Genomic DNA, 9511 nt, shown 5'->3' on the forward strand with positions numbered 1-9511 from the left:
CTCCTTTAATGCTCACAAAGACCCCTGAAGAGGGGGTTTTTACAGGGGCAGTAACATGCCCAGTCACACAGCAAGTCGCTGTCACCACCTCCTATTTCCATCTCGTGCTTGAGAGAGGGGAGGGGTGGGGAACAATGACATCTGTGTCACCAGCATGTGCTCTGAGAGTTCTGGGAGCATCCTGAGAAGGGAGGGGATGCTCTTCCCTGACTGTGGGGGCCAGTGACTGGGCAGGAAGCTGCAAGGGACAGACCCTGGGTCAGTCCTGCAGGGAGGCAGAAATGACATAGATCACAGCCAACGGAGGGCCAAGGGGACTGCTGTCTAGCGACTCAGAGGCTGGAGGGACTGAGGGAGCTTTTAAAGACTGGTGGGATACTGCGGGGGCATTCGGTCTGCCCAGTGCCCGCTGCAGAGCGAGTCATGCCCGGTGAATTTGTTTTCACTTATTTAACTCTTTTCTAATAGATGTCATTGAAGGGATTTTCAAGGGGCGGGATGCACAGTATGGTGTGCAATGAGCTTGGAGATGGGGGAGGTGGGACTCTTACCCATGGGTGTGGGCAAGAGGCATGTCCTAGAAAACAGAGAATTTTGGGAGGTATCCTTGTCAATATCTATTGCTATTGAGGCAGACACTTCCCGTTGCTTACGTGAGACTTCGCCTCCCCCTTCTTATTAGCAGAACCCTGGATTCATTGAGGTGGCCACTTGCCCAGCGACAGAGCTACATTTCCCAGGACTGGCAGCTAGTCCCAGCCAATGAGCTATGAGCCAAAATGCTGGCTGGGTGTATTAGCCTGGATTCAATCAGGAGAGAAGAACCACACAGCAATTTGAATAGGGAAAATTTAATATAAAGAATTATTCCTTGTAACGGGATTGCAGTAATGAGGGACTGGCTAGTAAGGAGTAAAGAGACCTCTGAAGAACACAGGAGTAAAGAGGCAGAATAAGGAGTGGCCACTACCCTTAGGGCTGAGATAGAGCTCTTCCTTCCCCCCTCTCCCCCGCAGAGAAAATCACTGTGTTCTCTGCAGGTAGAACTTGCTGGAAATCTGTTATCTGGAACTTCTCAGAAAACTGCCCTCTCTGGTGCCAGGGAAAGCTATTCACAGGGAAGTGTCTCAGTGGATACAAACTAGCCAACGGTGGGGGTGCTGGTGGAAGCCGCTGCCACTCTGCTGCCGGCCGCCACGCACCTGGTGCTGGGGCTGCTGCCTGTGCTCTGGGAGGCTGCCGAGCGAGCACGCCTGAACCAGGAAGGGGCGGGCTCCTGGGAAAACCCTTTAGAAGGGGTTAGATCTGTCCCTTTTGCACTTGGATGTTCCCTTTCTTCCTGCAGCCTGCATCCAATGCAGTGGACGTGGAGCAGAGCTGCGGCTGGCATGTAATGTGAGAAACAAACTATTGTTTAGCCTCTAAAACCTTGGGGCTGTTTGTTGTGCAGCATAACCTGGTGAAACCCGACTAATACGCACGAAGAACGTTTTATATAATAATTGCCACTTGAAGTAAATAAAAGATCCCTCTGTTTTGTAAAAGACTATGAGAAGGTAAGGATTATGGTTAAAGAAAGACCTAATAAGGTCTTATTCAAAGGAAAAGGGAGTCATAAAAATACTTCCTGGTGTTTACATAGAACGCCACAGGCTCCCTGATGTTGCTCGAAAATAAAAAGAATATCATTAAACTAATGAAGCCTGGCTGCTGCTTACCTAGAGGCCACATTAAATTGCTTGTGGGAGATGCAGTTGGGAACATCTCTGTCCTCAGAAGCCACTGTGCTCTCTCGACGGCATCTCACGTGCCTGGTCTGTCCTCATCAGCAGGCGCGTGGGTTTCCTTCTGAACTTCCGTGTCAGAATGACCTTGGAGGTGTTCTCAGGGAGCCACAAAGTTAATACCTTTTAGTATGAGTCAGACACTTCAACACAGTGTCTCAACTTAGTGAGGATCCGGCTATTGGCTTTCGTAGAATGTGGCAATAGACAGAAGCAGTTGGCTTAGGTGGGTACGAGGAGGGAAAGAGGGCAGAGCGAAAGCCTGACGACCCCTCCAACACCTCCCACATGAGCAGCTGCAGGGACAAAATGAAGGAGCGAGTAACAGAAGGACAGGCCGTCTACAGCAGACTTGGCAGGTTTGAGCAAATCGGCAAGAGCACCTCCAGACACACGGAGCTACCTGCACCACATTAAGGAAGACTTTGCGACCCCCTGCCTATCTCCCCGATATGAAGCAGGGGCAGGTCCCTTGAAAGCAAGTGAGATGATCCAGAAGAGTCTGGCCAACGTGTCTGCTTGGGTAAAGACTCAGGGCAAGTGGACTCCAGAGAGTTAAGGAAGGTCACACCTTGGGCTTGTCCTCAAGCCCCAGGATGGTGGGGCCTGGGCTGTCGGGGAGGACCCAGGAACCTCACTGCCCCCTTTTCCTCTGAGCTGGGCTCGCAACACAAACCAACAACCTGAGTGCGGGGGGAGGGGAGAAGAGAGGGGGGCGATACTCCGACTTCATCCTTTCACAAAGCCAGCTGACCGGAGGTCAATAAACTGAACCACGCTGGATAAAGGGTGGCTCACAGCTTTACCATCAGCCATAGGTCACTAAGGGACACAGAGGATCTGAATCAAATGACTAATCAGGTTGATATCAGCGATAGCATTGCACCGTGTATCCTGCAGACAGAGAAAATACCTCCCACGGAAACACCCATGAGAGCGTGTACAAACACTGACCATGGCTATAAAGAAAATACCAGGTCCCTTTCCTCACAATAGATGCAGCGATGGTTTCATTTTCCCCTCTCACCACCAAGTAATAAAACCAGAAATTAAAACAAAAGAAGAACTGAAACAAACCACACGGAAAATTAAAAAAACCCTCCTCAAAATTTTCCATTTGAGGAAAAAAGGAAGTAAAAATTGCAAGTTCAAACCACATTGGGGGAAAAAAAGGAATGTGCAGCATGTCAAAAGCGATGAGATACAGCTAAAGCCACGCCGAAGGGAAAATCTAGCCTGAAAGCTTGCATTGCCGAGAAAGAAAAGAGAAAGAGAAATGAATTAAACATTCGACCCCGGGAGATATACGAGGAGCAACAGAGTACATGTGAGGAAAGACAGACAGAATGAAGACAAGCAGAAACTAACGAATCAGAAAACAAAACAGGAGTAGAATTAGAATCGACCAACTGAGAAGCTGATTCACTGTGGGAAAACCTCACAGAGTAAAAGAGATAAGCCACCAGCTAGCAGAGTCGGGGAGAAAAACACATGCAGAGAAGGCACAATTAGAAATGAGAAATGACAGATAAGCACAGTGAGAAGACATTTTAATAGGCATTTTAAAATTACATAAATAATGCATGGATACATGTGCAGTTGAAACAAAAGTGAAAGAGGTAACAATAGAGCAAAAAGTTAGAGCCCTCTGGATCAGCCTGCTGGGGCCACAGACTCGGGGGCTCTACAACACAAATTTATTTCTCACAGCTCTGGAGGCTGGAAGTCCAGGGTCAAAGCATTAGCAGGATTGGCTTCTTCTGAAGCTTCTCTCCTTGGCTTGCGGATGGCTGTCCTCGTGCTGTGTCTTCACACGGTCTTTCCTCTGCACAAGAGGCCCTGGTGCCTGTGTGTCCTGAATTTCCTCTTCCTATGTGGACACCAGTTAGTTTGAATTAGGGCCCACCCTAATGGCCTCATTTTAACTTCATCACCTCTTTCAAGACCCTATCTCCAAATATAGTCACTTTGGGAGGTCCTGGGGGTTAGGGCTTTAACATGATTTCTGGGGGGACACAGTTCAGCATATAACACCCTCTTTCAGCCCCCTCAAGTCCCACCTCTCTCCCCAGAAGTAACATGATTAACCAGGCTCTCCCATGATATTTGTGGGGCCCAGTACAAGAGTCAAACTGAGGCTTACATGCCATACATCTACATCTATTTTTGGAAATCCAGCCAACAAACAGTTAAATTAAAATGTTCTATCCTTCTACCTGGGCTAATATACTTTCATATTGACCAGGAAAACCAGGTTCGGATTTAGGACTCCTGGACTCTCTGGAGTCCCTTGGTAGAACATGGCAGAGAAGCCTCCTTTCTCTTCCCATACCCGGCTCTGTTTACATCACCAGGGCCCTCTGCACACGTGTGTGGAGACTCCATCCTGCAGTCCAAGTTCCTCCACACTCTCCTCCAACAGTGCTTCTTGGTGACTGGTGGGGCTCAGCAGTGGTCACAGCAGTGGTGCCCTCCATCCTCAGGAGGACATACCTGGGATGAGGCCCACAGACCCTGGAAGGACTTCCAAGGCCACAGGCATAGGAAGCCTGGTCTAGAAGGAGGCTCAGGCTCTGGATGGGTGAGTCCCCTGTGGGGTGTGATGCATCTGGAGGGAGCTTGAACAGGCCCCTCTAAAGTGCAAATTCAAGGCAGAGGTCCCTCTTGCTCAGATTTAAGGGTAATACTGCCACAACTACTTATTAGTGGGTATTTTTTCAGACTAGTTTACATCCATTTTACATATAAAAATGAGATTTGCTTTTCAAAATAAATGTCTATTTAAAATATATATATATATATATATATATATATATTTTTAATGTATCTTTATTGATTTCAGAGAGAGGAAAGGAGAGGGAGCGAGCAAGAGAGAAACATCAGTGATGTCATTGATTGGCTGCCTCCTGCACGCCCCTGACTGGGGATCGAGCCCGCAACCTGGGCATGTGCCCTGACTGGGAATTGAACCCTGATCACTTGGATCCTAGGTCGACGCTCAACCCCTGAGCCACGCCAGGCTGGGCAAAATAAATATCTATTTTTAAAAATGGATTCCTCCTTTATTTTTCTGAGACTTGCTCCACCCCTTCCCCCATTGTGTCTTTCCAAGTCAGCATATATAGATTTACTTAATTCTCTTTAAGAATTATAAAAAGCTTATTCAACACAATGCAATGTTAATCCTCCTGAAAATTAGGATGATTAACCAAAACAAGTTTTAAAAAATACAAATGACCAAAATTGACTTAAGAAGAAATAGAAAGTGTAAGCCGACTAATAACTATGGAAGTAGCTGAGGAAATTGTCCAAGAGAACTCCACAGCTGCTTTCAAATCTGTAAGTGACAGCTAATTCCAAAACTCATCAAATTTTTCCAGAGCATAAAGAAATCAGGAAAACTGCCCAGTTATTATTATGAAGGCTACCAATATTGCTAGGGATTGAAATGTGTACTCCTTCTAAATTCGTATGTCGAAGCCCTAATTCCCAGTGTAAGGGTGTTGGGAGGTGGCGCCTCTGCAAGATGATTAGGTTAAGATGAAGTCATGACGGTGAAGCCCCCATGATGGGATTAGTGCCCTTATAAGAGGACATATGAGACATCTCCCTTTCTCTCCATGTTGACACAGCGAGGAGGCCTGCTGCAAGCCAGGAATTGGACCCCAACCAGGAACCAAATTGGCCAGCACCTTGATCTTGGACTTTCTAACCTCCAGAACGGTGAGACATAAATTTCAGTCATTTAAGCCTCCAGTCTATGGTTTTTTTTTGTTATAGCAGCCTGAGCTAGGACATATCAAAAAGGTACGAAGTAGCAAAATACAATTCAAAGACTAATTTAATCTATGAATGTTGAAGCAGAACTTCTCTATGAAAGATTAAGAGGTGGAATCTAGTAATATAGTTAAAGAATAACTAACTCTAAAAAATGACAAATGGTGGGAGGTTAACATGGAAGTCAGTCGTGTCAGTCATATTTCCGTATATATTACCAATGAACAATTGAAAACTGAAATTAAAAAAACTATCATTTACAATAGCTCTAATGATGTAAAACTTAGTTATAAATCTGAAAAAACATGTCCAGGATCTGTATGATGAAAACAATGAAGTGTTAGGACACCAAAATCCTCAATAAATGGAGAGACAGATTAGATGATTCAACATAACAAAGATGATGTTTCTTCCCAAATATATTTATAGGTTTGACATAATTATTGTCAAAATTCCATCAGGAATTTTTGTAGATACAGAGAAGCTGGTTACAAAATAGATACATAGCCCAGCTGGCATGGCTCAGTAGCTGACCATCAACCTACGCTGTCATCTTGTTTCTCCTCATTTTTTATTTTATCTGATTCTCCTCTCTTTTTTCTTGGTCTAGCTAAAGTTTTCTCAATTTTGTTGATCTTTGTAAAAGAAATAAATAAAACAACTCTTAATTTATTGATTTGCCCTGCTCAGTTACCCCTTCCTTTCCTCCAATAAGAAGATGTGCACATGTCTAGACCACAGATAATTGAATAATCTCCTGGTTCAGAAATCTAGAAGCCTATTTTCAGCTCTAGATTCAACTAGCAACTGATCCTGTGGTACTGTGAACCGCTATTTAAATATTTTATCTAACTTCTTCTGAATTGTACATCCAACCTCCCTAAGTAGATTATAATTTCCTTGAGGGCAGGAAATAGATATTTTATGTCTTTGTGTCACCCGCAGCTCATTGAGTTGGGTACTTAATATGTACCCGGTGATTTGATTTTGAAGTCTCTTGTCACTTAACCTAACATTCCAATCTTTTCCCCAGCTTTGGGCTGCCCTAGGCCCTCATCGCGTGGCTCCTCCACCGTGCAGTCAGCTGTTAATTATCTCCATAGCCTCGGCCCGTGTAGCACATGCTCAGCTGCCCCTGCATTTCGCTTTCATAGCGCTCCTGTTCAGATCACAGAGCTCCCCGAAGGATACCTCACTATATTCTCACTCTTTCTGATTCCAAGCCGTCTATTGGGGCTCCAGAGGGTACTCAGAAGGTAGATGAGCCATGAAATGTTATGTCAGGAGGGTGGAAACCCAGGGCAGCGGGGATGGGAGGCCTGGGAGGCTGAGATAATTTGTACCATAGTTAATATTTGGGTGAATTTCTGTGACAAGTTCCCACTTCAGGACAGCCTGGGCATGATTAAGGTTATGCAGAGAGGGAGTATAGACTGGGGTTGCTCCAAGAGAAAAGTTCCTTTTAGCTCTAACATTCCATGATTTTAAGTTAGTTACCACTGTGGGCTGAATTGTGTGTCCCCCCCCCCCCCAGAATATATCTATATGTTAAAGTCTAACCCCAGTACCTCAAATTGGGACCTTATTTGGAAACAGGGTCTTGATAGAGGTAATCAAGTTAAAATTAGGTCATTAGGGTGGGCTCTAATCCAGTATGACTGGTGTCCTTATAGAAAGGGGAGATTTGGACACAGAAACAGGCACATACACAGGCAGGATGATGTGAGTACAGCCCTGCAATGACAGAGGCAGAGATTGACACAGTCCTAAGAAATGCCTGAGGCTACCAGAAGCTAGGGAGAGGCAAGGAAGGGTTCTCCCCCAAACTTTCAGAGGGAGAGTGGCCCCTCTGTGGGTCCTTTGATTTCAGATTTCTGGCCTCCACAACTGTGAGACAATAAACTTTTGTTGTTTTAAATCACCCTAGCAAAATAATACATGTTGAAGTTCTGCTTCAACTTGTCCATATTTTCTTATCTTTATCCATAAAATGAGCACTTAATGTCAACCTCCCAAGAGGGGGAGTTTTCCAGCTGAGATAGACACCAATGGGCTTTATGTTAGCCATGCAAAAGTCAGCTTCCTCACCTAACCGGTTTGCAAAACAATCGCAGCTGTTTCAAATTTTTGTTTTTGGGTTTTTTTTTGAGAGGAAACTCTTCCAAAGTGTTCCCTGGGAGAAGGGTTCCCACAATGTTGTGTTCTTTCCTTGGGGGACTATCCTAGACTGCTCAGCTCCCTCAGGATCACTCCTGCCCTCCTTTGTGAGTCTCAGAGGGTGAGGTGGCTGCTAATGTCTGCTGATATTTGGGAAAATCCTTTTTGTTTCCATTAGAACATTCAGTGTCCCCAATTTATGTGCCAGTGTGGGGAGGAGAGAAAATTGACTGATTCCACAAATATTTATTGAGTCTGCACTGTATGCCAGGTGCTGTTAAGGTACTTGGGATATATCCATAAACAAAACAGACCCCCAAATCCCCACCCCTGTAAAGCTTTTATTCTAGTGGGAGAGAGAGGCAATAAACAAAGACAAGCTAATTATATAGCAGGCGAAGAGATGATAATGTTACGGGAGAACATAGAATAGAGTTCTAATCCCATCTTTATGCTGATGCTCCAATAGTCCAGCTTTAAGCCATTAGGAATGACTTCAGGTTGGCTCCTGTGTCTTTTCAGAACAGACCTATCGTTTTCTGAGCACTTCCTTACTCTCCAGCACCCGAATATGTTCCAGGCTCATGTTTTACTTTTCCTACCCAAGCTCTGGAATTCAGCATTTGTCCAGGGAACTTAAGTTTTTTGAAATAGGAGAATGGTATTTAGAAACCATGGTCTGGGCACTAGATATCTGGATGTGCTCGATGCTACTGGGATGTCATTGAGCTAAGCAGTACACACGGGTGAACTAACATGTTCATACACACATCCATATTTATATCCACATTTCTTCATCTATAAATACGTTTATAACCATGGCTTCATACTTCTATTTCGGATTCCAAACCAGCACCACACAGGGTTCATTCTAGCCCTTTTCTTCATATATATACATATATGTGTGTGTGTGTGTGTGTGTGTGTGTGTGTGTGTGTGTGTGTGTGTGTATATATATATATATGATTGCTGGGGGTGGGGGTGGGTGGGGTGAGAGCAAGTCGGGCTTGATTGGGTCTGGGGGGTGCAGGTGGTGGCTCTGGGCCTCCCCCTGCGTCTGAGATGAGAAGGTTGTGGTGAGAGCACCCCTTTAAAAACAGCCTACCTGCTGACAGGTCTGCCCTAAGGGCCCCAGGAGATCGCTAGGGCGAGAGGAAAGCCGCCTCTAAGGGAAGTAGGGATTCAGCTCTGGGTTGTTTAGTGGCCTCAGGTGGGAAACCGTTTCTTCTGGCCCATAAAGCAGCCATCTGTGGTGCTGTGGTTTACTCCCTGTGATCCTCTGAGGGCTGGGAGAAGTGGGCCCAGGCAGATGTGCTGGGGGGTGGGGAGGGGTTATGCACCAGACTCCAGGGAAAATCCTCAGGATGCCTTTACAGATTCCTTTGTCACATGAGCAGGTGCAGCCCTCAAATCCACTCTGCCCAGGGGACGTCAAGCCTGTAGATAGGGGACGGGTCAGAATCTCAGAGGAGAGGTCTGGGCCAAAGACATGTAGAGCAGGCCCTTGAATAATGTTCTTTCATTCGGCGTCGTTTTGTTATGATGCTTATGAGATGCCGCAGGAACTTAACTCGTTTACATCAATGGTAAAATTGGTTTCATTATAGGTCACTTCACTTTAAGTCTCAGAACCTATCGAAGACGGTAAGTGAGGACTTAGTGTGCATGAGGGTGACTGCAAGCCCTGCTGGGGGCAGGCAGGGGGCCTCCAGGCTCAGCCGGGCCCAGGGAGCAGAGATCAAGGGTCACCGCCTCTGTGAAGTGAGAGGCGGACTGTCCACAGACCCCCCCTC

Source organism: Miniopterus schreibersii, assembly GCF_964146895.1.
Source record: "Miniopterus schreibersii genome assembly, chromosome: 10".
Classification (NCBI taxonomy): domain Eukaryota; kingdom Metazoa; phylum Chordata; class Mammalia; order Chiroptera; family Miniopteridae; genus Miniopterus; species Miniopterus schreibersii.